Source organism: Chelonoidis abingdonii, chromosome 4 (assembly GCF_003597395.2).
Source record: "Chelonoidis abingdonii isolate Lonesome George chromosome 4, CheloAbing_2.0, whole genome shotgun sequence".
NCBI lineage: Eukaryota > Metazoa > Chordata > Testudines > Testudinidae > Chelonoidis > Chelonoidis abingdonii.
This window is the reverse complement of record NC_133772.1, coordinates 51,186,420-51,202,048: the sequence shown is the minus strand read 5'-3', so window position 1 is coordinate 51,202,048 and position 15,629 is coordinate 51,186,420. Positions and strand designations below refer to the sequence as shown.

The following is a 15,629-nucleotide window of genomic DNA, read 5'->3' as shown; positions in this document are numbered from 1 at the left end:
TGCAGTGGAGAACCTGATAACGAATATGGATGGACAGACACAGCTGGCCTTATTGCTATAACAGTGTCTCTTTGTTCATCCTTCAGGCCAAATTCTGCCCTTGAGAGGGCAGCTCCCACTGACTTCAGTGTAAATCTGGCACGCACACAAACAGACACATCTGAAGGCAGAATTTTCCCCTCTCTTTTTTAAAACAGCTCAGCTATGCTTTCCCTTTCTCTCACTCAAAGAAGATGCTCTGAGAACTGCAGGGGTACTCCTGTCCCATCTGTGCACATAAACATGCACCAGAGGTTATGTAGGCAGAAGAATACACTTGGCATGAAGAGTTCTCACTAGTAATTGCAGAACTTCTACATAAGCTGACAGACCCCTTGGGTAGCTGACATGGGAAAACCATATTGCACGTTACATTACACATCACTGCTCAGGGACTGTCAACACGCTGCCAGATGTTAAATTTGTAACACTTGTTTTCCCCCTTTCCGTGTGTTTTTTACATTGTAAAATCAAAACAAAATGCTCAGCATTGGAAAGAATACGCCTTTTGGCTAAAAGGGACCCAGGGTCCAGTATAACAGAATAATAATTTACTCTTCTACCTTCTGAGAACTATAAACCTGCTCCTGAAAGATTATATCTTGGGTACGTTGACAGGGCATTGGGGAGAATCTGCAGTGTTTCTATCAGTGGATAAACAGAGAACTTCATTGTTTTCTACTTCTTTCTAACAGCCTCTTTTCCAAAGTGCTTCATTCAATACATGTTGTGAGGGAAGAATACCTAATGAATATAATTCTTTATAGAAGCCAACACATATTAATAGAGTAAAGCCAAAACAAAGCAGTTGGATCTCAGCCTTTAATGAAAATCTGCTAGTGTAGTCTACTTGATCATTTGTTATCTAACACATTGTATGTCATAATTAATACATAACTGGTAGTTTTAGGCCCAAATCTTTAAAGAGCAGTTTATGTGCCATCATAGATTGTGCTCATGCAAGAGTATATTTTGTAGATTTGGGCTTAAGTCATGGAAAAAAATCACTTTCTGTCACTGCTAACTGGGTTTGCAGATGAATGCTTGACCTAGAGGTGAAACTCTGTCTAGCCCATAACTGATTGCCTGAGTCATCTATTCACCTAAAGCCTCGCTGGTGACTAACTGACCATGACTGTAGTAATACAGAAAGTTTTGCCAAAATAAATATGAATAATGCTGGTACCTGTATAAAAACAGGGAATCCCAGGCATTGCCATGGAGTTCCTTGCTGCTGGGACAAGGCTGCAGAATTTTTTGAGGCCTAAAGATCCATACTTTTCATCCACCTCAAACCTGCTTGCTTCTCATTCTGTCTAAACTCTGTCTTGGTGGATGCAGAATTAAATCCATGGGAGCTGTATTGTCTGCTGCTAGCATTTGTATTGTGAGCCACTGGTCGCAGAAGTCTGTCCTTTCAGTGGAAAATGGATAGCAGTTGTGGATGCTTGTCTTCTTTGAGAAAGAATTATCTACAAGGGAGGAGTGTCTCTGAAAAGCTTTTACAATATATGGGGCAGTGACATGAGTGCTATCTGATACTGAACTCTATAATCAGAGCTAATATAGGGATCAAACTATTACCTTCAAGCATGCAAGGACCATTCAGATTCATTGTTCTTTGGTAGTAGATCCTTACTCAATAAACCTTACATTATCCAATGCATACTTACACCATACTTTTGTCTGCCTTCCTCCATAGAGTGTTTTCTTTTTCTTCAGGTTGGGGAGGGCAGGAAATAAGGTGGGGTGGATTATTGTGCTAATTTATTTTGTTTTTAATTTATATTAGTCAAAGAGCTGAATTGGTGTTTTACACAATATTTTTAAACTAACTGATAGAACTTTGAAGTCCATTAAAGTACCTACAGTTGCAAGACAGAAGCTTTGTTTAATTTTGTAACATTTTTGTAATTTTCACAGATTAAATGTAAATTCAAACAAGAGATTGGGAAACAATGATCCCCTCTGCACTGAGTAGTAAAAGATTAGATAAAAAGGGAGCACATTTTGGGTGTTATTCAGAGCTCAACTGAATGTGAGTGGAACCATGTGGGCTTCATTTCTTTTCCATACTGGAGCTTGGTGGAATGTGACAGTCATAGTAAACTTTGCATAATTTTGCTTCTTGTGGTTTAGAATGAGCCTTTAATCAGACCCAAATTGGTGTGGCTTTATAAATTCAGTTGGGGAAACCTACCATGCTTGGCTTGGTATACATTTAGAAAACTATCACAGCAATATAACAGAGATGTCTGAAAACGTTGTTTCTGCTGCTCTTGTAGATAGCAGCATTTCCTGCCATATGTGTCATATGTTTTCAGTTTTCCAGACCCTTTCCCAATGATCAGTGAAATCATTTTGAACGTTGTTATCTAATTAAGTCTAATCTCTGGTATTTCTAAAGCACCTCTCACCTTAGTGTCTAGCCTTTAGAAGAGAGCAAATGATGTCATTGCCACTGACGATGAACTAAGACAGTGAGATGAAGACAGTGCAAAGCACAGAGCAGTTACTCTCCACAGTTGTAAAACGTTGGTGAAAAATTGATAAAATGGTGATTAAAAAAGCAATCAAACAAGAAAATGGGCAACAATTCATATTAAAAAATGGATTGTTTAAAAAATCTAATTTTACAAGTATAGTAAGAATTTATTCATGCCAAGAAACACTTACCTTCTGAACCATCAGAGTGCTAGCAGTTCAACAATATTGGTAGAGCTCGTCTCCAACGTGAGACTTTATGGAAAACCCAGTGTTCAGTGGGGCTGCATGTGCTCACTTTGTATGTTGCATCTTAGCAAGGAACTGTTCACGATCTCTCTGACACCTCTGCAGTTGCTGTATCCAAGAAGGATGCTACTCTTTTTGCTGAGAAATCTGTCTACCCTGACTGTTGACAGAAAAAGTTTTCCTGAGAAGGGTGGGGCTGACTTGCATTCTTTTCCTCCTTGGAGCTGTATTAATAGTGATCATGTAATTAGAAGCTTTGTGGTTTCTTGTTTATAGATTCATAGATTCATAGACTCTAGGACTGGAAGGGACCTCGAGAGGTCATTGAGTCCAGTCCCCTGCCCTCATGGCAGGACCAAATACTGTCTAGACCATCCCTGATAGACATTTATCTAACCTACTCTTAAATATCTCCAGAGATGGAGATTCCACAACCTCCCTAGGCAATTTATTCCAGTGTCTAACTACCCTGACAGTTAGGAACTTTTTCCTAATGTCCAACCTAAATCTCCCTTGCTGCAGTTTAAGCCCATTGCTTCTTGTTCTATCATTAGAGGCTAAGGTGAACAAGTTTTCTCCCTCCTCCTGATGACACCCTTTTAGATACCTGAAAACTGCTATCATGTCCCCTCTCAGTCTTCTCTTTTCCAAACTAAATAAACCCAATTCTTTCAGCCTTCCTTCATAGGTCATGTTCTCAAGACCTTTAATCATTCTTGTTGCTCTTCTCTGGACCCTCTCCAATTTCTCCACATCTTTCTTGAAATGCGGTGCCCAGAACTGGACACAATACTCCAGTTGAGGCCTAACCAGCGCAGAGTAGAGCGGAAGAATGACTTCTCATGTCTTGTTTACAAAAACACACATTCACCTCCCCGTCAGGGAATTGAACCCCACTCTCCTTCGTGACAGGCAGGGATACTAACCACTATACTAACGAGGACTTGGCTGAAACCATGGAGTTGTCTTAAACACCCAGCCTTTGTATATGTGTCAGACTGTTCTTCTATCAGGTGTAGTCCTTTACTCAACTTCTGTTTGAGATAGGATTTATTGCAATCACATGCATTGGTGCAGAGATGTCTTGCTCCCACGATAGAGAAGGTTGTCATTATAGCTTGCCAGGTCATACACAACAATTTGTTCATTTATTAGATTTCTGTCTTTAGTGAGTATGGATCTAAACAGGCTACAGGTGATGATCTATCATAACTGTAAAAATTAGCAGGTAGATTCATCATCGCTGTTAGTCTTTCAACTGAGACTAGGTCTTAGTTAACCTCAAATTATTTGGCTCCATAGTGTTCATTTAAATAGTAGGGAAGAATAACTGCCCTCCACATTAGGAATTTCTAGGTAGAATTCGGTGACGTGTTATACAGGAGAGTCAGACTAGATAATCATCATGGTCTTTTCTGGCCTGAAAGCCTATTAAATCGCTGAGAAACAATGGAACTATGCTGATTTACGTCAGCTGAGAATCTGACCCTTTATTTTAAGCAGGCCTGGCTCAAGAAAAAAAAATGTGTAAGTACAGCACCTACAAAGAAATTCCCCTTGTTTTAAAAAAATAAATTAAACAAATTGACTTTGGGACACAGCTGTGTAGTAACAGAACATGGGGAAGGAGCACTTTTCCTTGCACTATTGCACTCTGCCTTGCACAATACACAAAGAGGACACTACATTATAAACTGAACTTGGAATGCTCCAAATCCTTTGTACACACAGGGCCAGATTCACTTTTTCTAGAGTGGAGAGTGGTAAGTTACATCTGGGGGGTGGCCTGCCGGTCTCTGTGAGGGTGGCAGGCAGGTGGCTTTCAGTGGCGCGCCTGCGGGAGGACTGCCGGCCCCGCGGCTTCAGCGGTAGTTCAGTGGCGAGGACTCTGATGGCGTGGCACCAGCGGACCTCTCGCAGGCATGCCGCTGAATCCGTGTGACCAGTGGACTGCCTGCAGGCGCGCCACCAAAAGCCTCCTGCCTACCTGCTGTGCTTGGGGCGGCAAAAAACATAGAGCCGTCCCTGGTTACATCCTGTCCCCAAGCCCCCAGAAGTGACAGATGTGCCACAGAAGAGGGCCAGTTGTGGTATTGCCGCTGCTTTCCACCAGGCATTCCTTTTGGTCCGGGGCAGGTTTCAGTTTGTGGCCAGGACTCCATAGGCATGCCACTGCTATTGGGACACACTGAACAAGTTTGTATCCTGGCTAGGGTTGGTAACATGCCCTAGTTGTTTAATGCTGCACACTTTGGGGTTGTATTAGCCCTTCTTCCCTAACCCTTGGCAGGTTTTCTGACCGGGTCTTTCCCTCCATCTGTACTCTTCTGTCAGAATAGCTCCAGCGCTGAATCTATCCTATTAGCTAATTGTTTTCCATACATCCTTTTGTAGGAGATAACTAACTGCCTGATCCTGCCCCCATGAGAGTTTTGCTCTTATCTTCAATAGGATCAGGATCAGTCCCCAAGTATTATTATGTCCATATTGCAGAAGGGGATACAGTCCCATTGAAGTTAAGTGACTTGCCCAAGGCCATATTGGGGAGTCAGTGTCAAAACTTGGACTAGAACTCACTAGTAGCAGGCTTCTGGCTCTAGGTTAGAGTTAGATCACTAGACCATGTCTCTCTGGCTCACTGTCATGGTTGATATAATCAGCGGTGGGTGGGAGGGTGGGGGGAGTTTCTTGTTCATAAAGTTTAGGTACATTTTTAACCACCATTTAAAATATAATATAGAATGAACAAGGATGGAAGATTGATACCAACAAATAGCCACAGTCAGGAAGTGCCCCTATAGAACTTGCTCCAGTGGAATAGGAATTGCCATTGAGAAGCTGCCAAGCTTCTAGATAGACAAGATATTAAAGGAGGACAGAGAATACAGAAAGGGGGAAGAGGGAAAGGGGAAAGGATAGTCAGTGGCATTTGTTGGTGGTATGCACATATCTTGCAAAAATCATTACATTGATTAATCGGGATCCCAAGTGGAAATTATTAGGAAACAAGGTGATTTTTATTTTAAAGTTGGGCTGTGAAGTTCATGTCCAAATCTGGATGCTAACCCCCTGAAAGAGGGGCATTGTCCATTATAGAGATAGGAGTTAGCTTAAAATTTGGCTCTGGATTCAGGTCTGATCTCTTTTTCTCCTGCCCTCCACATCCAGAGATTTTATTTTGGCCTATTATGGGGACCGGAGACCGTCACAAATTCCTATCTGGTTCCAAACTTCCCCAAAGTTCAAGGATGTCCAGAGTCAGGATTTTGGTTCAGACCCATCTCTCTTTTATTTATTTGTCAAACATTCAGAAATTATTTGAGGCCAGACAAAATGCTCCTTTGAAGCCAGTGAAGCTCCCAGTCAGCTGAACCATACATGATTTTATTTTTATTTTTAAATATTGGCTTTAAATAAAAGGTGATAGTTAAGTTGTGTTGGAAATCTGGCCTTCTGAGAACGGATGTAAGGCAGGAAAAGGAAACACACAGAAAAACTGAGGAGCTTAAAGTAGATGCAGCTGCTGTCAGCCACTGTGTGCGTTTTGATGTCTGCAGAACTGCTGCAGTCTACTGATGAAAATTGAAGGACTTGTAGTATTTCTAAAATTAAGATGGAATTTCTGAATGGGGTTCAAGCACCTGCTCCCCTTGTGCTCTGGGGGTTATATTGGGAAGAGTTTGCAGCATAGGGGAGCTGCTCCCTAGACTGCGGAGAATGCAAGGGTGGCTGGGGTTTGTGAGGAATATGTACTGGGAGGGAGGTTCTGTGTGTTCTCCTGATCATCACACCTGTCCACAAGCCACTCAGTTGAGTCCTGTATTTTTCAATAGCCTATGGATAATTGGAAACTTAAACTAGTAAATGTTTATAGCTGCACATGGCATTGTAAGGGTAGATAGAGACAATGCCAACTGAAATATCACGCTTCTGTCTGAAATACCGTTAGCTACAGATATTTCAACCAGGGGCGGCTCCAGGCACCAGCACACCAAGCACGTGCTTGGGGCAGCAAGCCACTGGCGGTGCTCTGCCGGTCGCTGCAAGGGCAGCAGGCAAGCTGCTTTTGGTGGCATGCCTGCGGAGAGTCCGCTGATCCCGCAGCTTCAGCAGACCTCCCGCTCCTGCGGGAGGTCCGCCAAAGCCATGGAATCAGCGGACCCTCCACAGGCCTGCTGCCAAAGGCAGCCTGCCTGCCGTGCTTGGGGCGGCAAAATGCCTAGAGCTGCCCCTGGTTTCAGCTAACACCTAAGAAGACCAGAACCAGGGTAGATTAGAGGAACAAAATATTGCCTCTAGTCTTTCTGTTTGTTGTTATGCACATTTCATTTTGTGGTTTGTCTAGTGTAGCTGGTCAGTTTCCCCTGCTGTGGGGCTGAGTCTTTTTCACAGCAACAGGGGAAAGCAAAACATTGAAAAAATAAATGATTGTAAAACAACAAAATTGGCAGAGGTACAAAGGAATGGGCAGAGTTTAACTTTTTTTGTTTGGGGTTTGTTAATTCACTAGATTTCAAGGTGACTCAGCCCATGTAAATATCATGCTTCATGGCCTTGACTGATCCCCACACAGGCTAGCGAGAAAAATGTCCCTCCCCGCCTTTCAGAGCACTGCAAAATTGATAAGGTGCAGGGTTTTCATTACTTTCTCCAAGTCTAGTGTTTCCCAAGGTCTAGGGTGCAACTGTCATAAACAGATAGCTAAGAGTTAATGTTTCTTTTACCTGTAAAGGGTTAGCAAAGGGAACCAAACACCTGACCAGAGGACCAATCAGGAAACCGGATTTTTAAAAGCTCAGGGAGGGAATGTTTGGGGGTGTGTCCCTTTGTGTGTGTCTTTTGTCTGTCTCTCGGCTATGAGAGGGATCTTTCTATCTTCACGCTTCTAATCTTCAGTTTCCAAGTTGTGAGTACAAAGGTAGAAAAACAATAGGCTTTTATTGTTTTTTTGTATTTACATGTGTGTAGTTGCTGGGATGTTTAAATTGTATTTCTTTTTGAATAAGGCTGTTTATTCATATTTTTCTTTTAAGCAATTGACCCTGTATATTGTTATCTTGATACAGAGAGCATTTTTATGTCTTTTCTTTCTTTTTATATAAAGCTTTTCTTTTTAAAACCTGTTGGATTTTCTTTTCTAAGTGAGGCTCTAGGGGATAGAAATCCCTGTGCCAGGATTACGGTCTCTCTCAGGGAAAGACTGGGAGGGGGAAAAAGAAGGAGGGGGGAAGGTAAATTGCCCTCTCTGTTTTGTAATTCAAGGAGTTTAAGTACAGTAGTCTTCCAGGATAACCCATGGAGGGGAAGTCTGGGGAGGAAGTAAAGAGAAGAGAAGGGGAAGGGGGTTATTTCCCTTTGTGGTAAGACTCAGGGCGTCTGAGTCTTGGGGTCCCCCAGGGAAGGTTTTGGGGAGACCAGAGTGAGCCAAACACTGGAAATTTTTGACTGGTGGCAGCGCTATCAGATCCAAGCTGGTAATTAAGCTTGGAGGTTTCATACTAGCATCTTATTTTCTGAACTCTAAGGTTCAGAACTGAGTAGGAAAGCTATGATAGCAACCCCCAAGAAAGTGTAGATGACTAGATGGTGTGGGTGGGGGGTAGACCAATCTCTCAGTTGCTCTCCAGAGTGAGCAGTTGGTTATGGGATAGAACCGAGGGAATTGTGGGCATTTGATTCCACCACCCCACACCAATTTCCATAATACACAGTGACATTTTCCCATAAAGTAGTGTTCCAGAAGGCAGAGCAGAGGCCACTGGGATGCCTTACCACTGTGTAACATGCTTTTGCTGATACAGCTTGATGCTGCGTGGACTCAATGCGCTGTCACAAGTGTCTGAGAGGGAACTAACTACATAAGTAGTATTGTTGGTGACAGAGCTCTTACTGGTACTACTTTGTAGTGTGTAGACAAGTCCTACGCTTAAAAAAAAGAGAGTAGATTTCTAGCTGTTATGGTTGTGAAGGAACCTTCAAAACATGAAAGTGACCCTAAATGACGCATAGACATTTGGCTGAGTTTTCAGAGAATCTGAATCAATAGCTTTAAGATGTGAGCTGCCCCATCTATTCCAATGGGTCTAATGACGATACTTGAAATGTCAAGATTGTTACCTATCTCACATCAAAGCCTGTAAGAAAGGAGTGGTGGGGGGGGCGGGAGGGAATGAGGTTGTGAAGTTCTACCCCAGCATGGCCAAAAGGAGGTGGCACAAACGAGGTGGGCATGGGAGATGTGTAAACTGACAAGTGTTGGCCTTTAACACATGGAAGGGCTGCTGGGTGGGGAGAGGGATTGATTGGTTTGATTTTTTTAACCTTGAGGAGAGCTCAGCTTTCAATCATTTGGGAAACACTTCATTGATCCGTTCCAGTAGGGCAATTCCTCTGTTTCCTCAATCAGTTAGCAGTTAAGCACCAGAACGTCCGTGAGCCATACCACAGGACATTTAACACATACGTATGAAGAATTAGTTGCTTTACCAAGTCCTGTTTTCCGCAAGTCAAGAGCTAATGAATCGATGATTGAGATCCAGTCGGAAAATACTCCTGCTTGATTTTCCTTTCAAGCTAGGATGTGTGCAGAGCTTTTCCAGTAAACCTGGAAATGGCTCAATAGAGGAAGTGCTTGGGCTCTCGATGTTTCCAGCAAAATCCTGTCATTGCATATCGTATTATCATCATCCATCATACTATCATATCACACCAAGACAGAGTGTCAAATCTGAGAGAGGTTAGAATTGCCCAACTCCCAGGAAACTGAAGCAGGCTGACTGTTTGAGAACTTACGCCTTTGCCTTCAGTGCCGTGCTTGTATCTCCATTGAAGCATGATACCTGTGGCTTTAGATTAGCTGTCTGCTGAGCTCTGTGTAAGCTTGAAAGCTTCTCTCTCTCACGAACAGAAGTTGCTCCAACAAAAGATATTACCTCACCGACTTTATCAATCAAAGACAGAACAGTGATTGGTACAGGAAGATGATGGCCCAGATGGTGGTTGGGTCTGAAAGGGAAAGGTATTGCCCTGTCTTCCTTTAGCAGTCTGAAAAGCATAGCAGCTTATAGAAAATGTAATTGTGGCAGTGTTCATAATAGATGTTGTAAGGTAATGGCAGCCAGAGCACATTAAACAGCATTCATATGTGCATGTCAAAGCAAGGCTAAAGAGTATTCTGGCTGTCCTGTCCTGTTATTAATCAGACTGCTGATTTGTTGCTACATTGAGATATTTGGGATTCAGTTATTTTAAAATGTTGTCCTGGGCCTTGCATGTATTCCCCAGTATCCTTTGTAGAGTCTGTCCTCACAATTACAGTTTCTGCTATAATTTGTTTTAAAAGTCTCCTTGGGCCACATGACCAAGTGTTCTGGATTTATAGCAGTCTGCTCTGCAGGTCAGGAAGATGCAAAGTAAGGGGGTCTGAATCTGATCTGACATATCCTAGTCTAAATCCACATTGAAGCCACTGAAATAAATGGTTTTACACCATGGTGTAAAACCAGCATCAGCAAGAGCAGAATATCAGGCACAGGGATGTTATACTGTGCTAATGTTTGGTCGCCACCTACGTTTATTCAAGTGATTTTGGACTGTGTCTGAGATGGATGACTGCTTTGCTGGCAAATATTTTTATTGGTCTATCAGCCACAGTTGTTCATCTGTAACTAATACTGTTAGTATTGCAAATCTGAGCTCTTACAGTCCCCACAGAGAAAGTGGAAAGAGGAAATTCTCTGCGATACTCGTCTAGTAATCTTACTGCAAAGCTGGAAAAGATTAGAAACTACAGTTTATGAACCACAGCTGGGGACTAACATGCCTATGGACCAGGGCTCAAAGAGCAGATCCCATCTAAGGCTTTTTTCCTTTGGAAACGTAGTACTCCATGCTACAGACGCTGATCCTTTTTCTCCTTCAAAAGCAGGCTTTAAGAATTACATACAGGTAAAAGTCTCTAACTCGGTTCTCAACTGCTGTAGCTGTGGAGCAGATATGCTGTGCTTTGCATGTACTTTGTTATATTAATTCATCCTTAAACACTGAACTCCTAGGTCCAGATTCTCAACTAGGGTAAATTGGTATATCTGCATTGAAGCTGAGCTACACCAATCTATACCACTGCGAATCTTGTCCTCAGTACTATATGATAGTGCAGAGATTTTGTGGTTCTCATCCATGTGCTCTGAAAGTTCCTCCCAGAATACATGCAGACATCTGGTTTCTCCCCAGAAGATGGTGATATTGGTCTGTACTGGGGTGGATGATCGGTAAAATGCATGAGCTGGGCATACCTGGAATGCTGCTTTAGTGTGATTTCAGTGCAGGTGTCTGGCTAATTCGCTGCTGAGCTGCTCTTTTGGCTTTTAGTGGAGTAGGTGTTCTGGGCTCTGAAGCCTAAGTAATACTTGCAGTCTTCCCCACTCACTCACACCTACATCCCCCTGAATTGCCATCTGTGGTTCTCCAGATGCAGCAGAGAGAGAATTCCCTAACCACCCTCCCCAACTCCCTGCTTGGAAAACTGTACTTTTGTCTCCATCTTCTGCAAATGGGGTTGGGCACCCGAAGCCCCTGAGTCTGATGGAGTATTGCTGTAGCCTAATGGCAGTCCTGAGCAGGATGCAGAAAAGGACTGGGAATATATGGCTGGGGGGGAATATGTGATCAGAACTGGGGGAAGGAAGCTGGATGATGCCCCACATGCCTGACTTCACAGACACTGTAAAATCCAGAGGATGCCAAGGGTGGGTGCAGCCCAAAAGCAAGCACAAGAAGTTGGGGATGATATCTGGGGTCCCGTAGAAACCTGTCCCCTGAAGGAAGGAAGTGTGTGTTGGTACCAGTACATACAAAATACTTCACTGATGTACCCATACATTTCCTTTTAGCTCTTTCTCTGCCCTATTTCCCCTGCCTCTGCCTCTTTCTGCCCCACTCCTACTCTTGTTTCCCGTAAGCTTCTATACATGGCTGCTGCTTTCCCTCCAATCTCCCCTTTAATGGCCACTGGAGCAATTTTCCCTACCAGCTGTAATTTGCCAATTAACTGTGATGTAACAATTATGAATTATCAGTTTGTTTTTTCTCCTGACTGTACTGTGGACATGCAATGCGCATTGTGTTGTACACTAAATACCCCTGGCATTTACCAAGACTCAGTCGCTTGGTATATGTTACATTTGAGTCTTTTTGGTGCAAAGAAATGCAAGGGAGTGATGAAAACATATTCAACGCTCCATGACTCACTCGTTTCCTTAGAATAATTCTTTCTCCCAAAGTGGGAAAGAAACTGATACACTCCACTGCCCTGTGTAAATGGCAGAGGCATCTGTATGCAGTTTTTCTTTCCACCATCCCATTTTTCACTCTTTTCTCACTGTGAGGCTGGCTTGCTCAGTTTGACTCGACTTCCCATCTGCTACGTCTGAGGGGCTGAACAGCAGAACATTCTGTGCTGCTTCACAACTCTGTGGGGCTGCCTTACAGAGCATCGCAGAATGAAGAATTACAGCCACCAGCGGAAACTCATCAGTGCTTAAGCTCCAAGGCACCGCATTCCTCACAGCTTTTCCAAAGAAGCTGATTATTTTACCATGACTTTTTACCATGGACCAATCATTTTGTTGCCAATGAGACCATTCTGTAGATTTACCATGTGTTAACTCAGCAATCCTGTACGTAAAGCTCAAGGAAATGGGAAACAAAAGAGGGCTTGTAAAGGAAGCTGATCTGCAAGCACAGACTAGGAGTAGTTTTTGCCAACAGTTTAACAGTTAATGTGACAGTATACAGTCACAGGGCCTGATCCAGCTCCCATTAGAGTCAATGGTAGTCTTCCCATTGCCAATAGTGGAAGTTGAATCAGCCACATATGGACAAAGGAAACTTCCTCTCTTTGGCTTCCAACAGAGGGCTTGTTAAAGGGAAGTCATCTTCTCATTTTCTCATTTGTCTTATTTCATGACAAATAGCAAAAGGAACAAATCAAAAGGACTCTACCCAGTAACAATCCAGAATGCCTGTGCACTCCCCTCCTGCACAAAGTCTAGTTGTATGTAAAAATGCAACGCTGCAGACTGACTATACTCCATGGTTCATGGCTCTGGCAGGAGTGTGGCATGGGATGGGGCTGAGGTCCAAAAGGCACTAGAGTTTGGGGAAATGCAGAAACTGAGTTTATGAACCCATGGAACCAGCCCAACTGCATGGAGGATGATCACCTCCAGGGCACCCCCTTGTGGCACTAGATGACCCAGTAAGAAGCCCCTTCCTCAATTTCCCTTTTGCAGGCACTTCCATCATATGTGAAAAGGTTGCTCCTCTGCCCACCTGCAGCAGGCCATGGCACAACTGGTGATCTGCCTCAGTTTTCCCCTTCTGGAATCCCAGTAACTCTACACAAACTTTCCACATATCACTAGTCCTTTGTGGGATTCATGTATTACAAGAGCCCCCCAACCATAGTCCAGAATCCCCCCAACGCAGCCCAAACAGTACAATCTCTCTTCCATGTCCCAGCAGTCCTTCAACACACCCCATATAGCTCCAGCATCTCTCACCATGCTCCACCTTGTCTCTGGAGGAATGGCTCTGGCCTCTCTCGCCACACCTCACCCCAGCTTGTCCAGCTGACATGCTTCCCCACCCTGTTTCCTTCCCAGGGCAGGTTCTAGCTTTCATCAGCAGGCTTACCCTGCCATCATTCCGCAGCCCTCCCTGGCCTTCTGGCTTCAGCACTCCAGCTCAGAGAGCCAGCACGCGTCTCTCTCTGCTGCCCTCAGCCTTTAGCCCTCTCTGGCTTGGAATTTTACAAGTTACCCCCTGGCTGCTTTTCTCTTTCTCCAGCCTGATCAGGCTCCACTGCTTAACCAGGGAACTCTCACTGCTCTCTCCTGCAGGGGCTCCCCTCCTGAAGCTCTCAGCCCAGCTTGGCTTTTCCTTTGGATTCTGGCTTCTCTGCTCTCCCTCTGTGGGCTCTGAACTCACCCTTGCTTTTGGGCTGTCTTTCATTTTTAACTCTGAGGGACAGCCCCAGTCTCTTCATTACACCAAAGTAGGGCTCACCTGGACTGGAACAGGAGAGCTGGACCCAATTTCATTTAAGAGGCCAGCCACCCTATTACAGAGGGATTCTTCTTAGCTTGGCAGCAGCACTTCTATACCACAGCCATAGTTGCACACCTGGACCAATAACTCTACTGCCACTGGCTGCCAGGTCCCACTTCCCTTGATTACCTTAAAGAGGGGGGTCACAGAATACATAGTCACCGTTAGTGCTGCTTTAGACGGCATTAATTGTCCACCAACGTCTCTTTCCGCTTGCCTGCAATCTGGTAGTGAGTGGGGAGTGGTTTTACTCCAGCCCTTCGTACCTATTCCTGACCCCATTCATTTCTTCTGCATGGTGCAGGGGAAGAAGGAGGGGCAAAGGTGGCTATACAGAGCGGGCAGGGACCCACTTCTGCGTATAAATGGTCTCACTGGGGCTCTTTTTGCAAATTGGCTTCTTTCTGCACCATCCAGCAAAGAGAGCATATGGACTAAAAATGATAATTATCCAAGGCTTGAAAAGTGAATTAGACCTGAGAGGATCAAATTCCTCCCAGAACTTCCCTGGATTGCACCAAGGAGGAATTTGGCTCAAGTTCCTCTTTCTGTAGAGGACTCACATCAGAGGCTCTTGCTCTGGTCTTTGTCACTTTGGTAACACTGTGCCCTCTTTTTTCCTCTCAAAATACTCTTGGCACCTATCTCTATCTTTCTTATTTCAGGTAAACATTGCACTGTCCTTTTACTCCTTAGATTTAATTGGATTTGAACCAGTCCATGTTACTTAAATTCATGAAAAAAGAAAATGAATGTTTATCTACTGACGGATGGGCTCATTTCTGCTCTGGGCTTTGGATACTATACAAGCGAATGCAATAACATTCATTTTGACAGGAAAGCGTATGTTTAACCACTGTCTAATGTATTTGGGTATTTTGAAGTCCATTAATCCATTCTGAAATGCTTCCTTGACCCCATACTTGACTCATTGGCTTACAAGGAATTTTAATGTAGTAGCTACAGTCCAATTCACTGTGAGTAAGTAAAAAAGGCATTTTGTGAAGTTGACTCTTTATGATAACAATAACTAGAGCTAAATGATATTAAAAATCTCAGCTTTACAGATAATGGCATTTGGGTGCAATAGTTATTATTTTTCCTCCTGTGAAAGATACCTTATCAGTTTGACTGGAGATTCCCAGGTTCTCCTGTAGCATTTGTAACTTTAGATTTATATTGTACAGCATATCTCACCCCGAAGCCTTTAACTCCGTCAACTGTCTTTCATTTAAATCTAAAGATGTCGACTTTATATAGTCACTGGCTTCACTAATACAATATGTACAATTAGATTCCATGCTTATGAGACAATCATCTGTGGCTGCCAATTGAAACATTCTCTAGCAGCAGCAGCAGCAACTATCCAATCTTTCTAATTAAAACAATACTAAAATATTCAGTCTCGTGTGTGTATATCTATCTATCTATCTATCTATCGCTGGTCCCGCGACTCTGGTGGAGCATCCGCAGGCACACCTGCAGCAGGTCCACCGGAGCCGCGGGACCGGCGAGCCAGCCCTGCACCTAGGGCGCCAAAAACTCTGGCGCCACTCCTGGAGACAGCAGGATATAATGGTTAGACAATTGGACTGGGAGTCAAGTGGTCTGGGTTGTAATCCTGGTTGTGCTGTAGACGTGCAGTCGCTTAATTTCTCTGTGCCTCCGTTTCCCCCATCATAAAATAGGGATAACGATGCTTGCTTTTAGTAAAATGCATTTAAATCTCTAGATGAAAAGTCTTTTAT

The 15,629-nt window shown here is 43.7% G+C and overlaps 1 protein-coding gene across 8 annotated transcripts in view; it reads left to right on the top strand.

The window, feature by feature from the left end:
• The window catches only part of DENND2B (DENN domain containing 2B), a 315,618-nt gene that overhangs the window by 212,375 nt on the left and 87,614 nt on the right, over window positions 1–15,629 (top strand). The window lies entirely within an intron of this gene.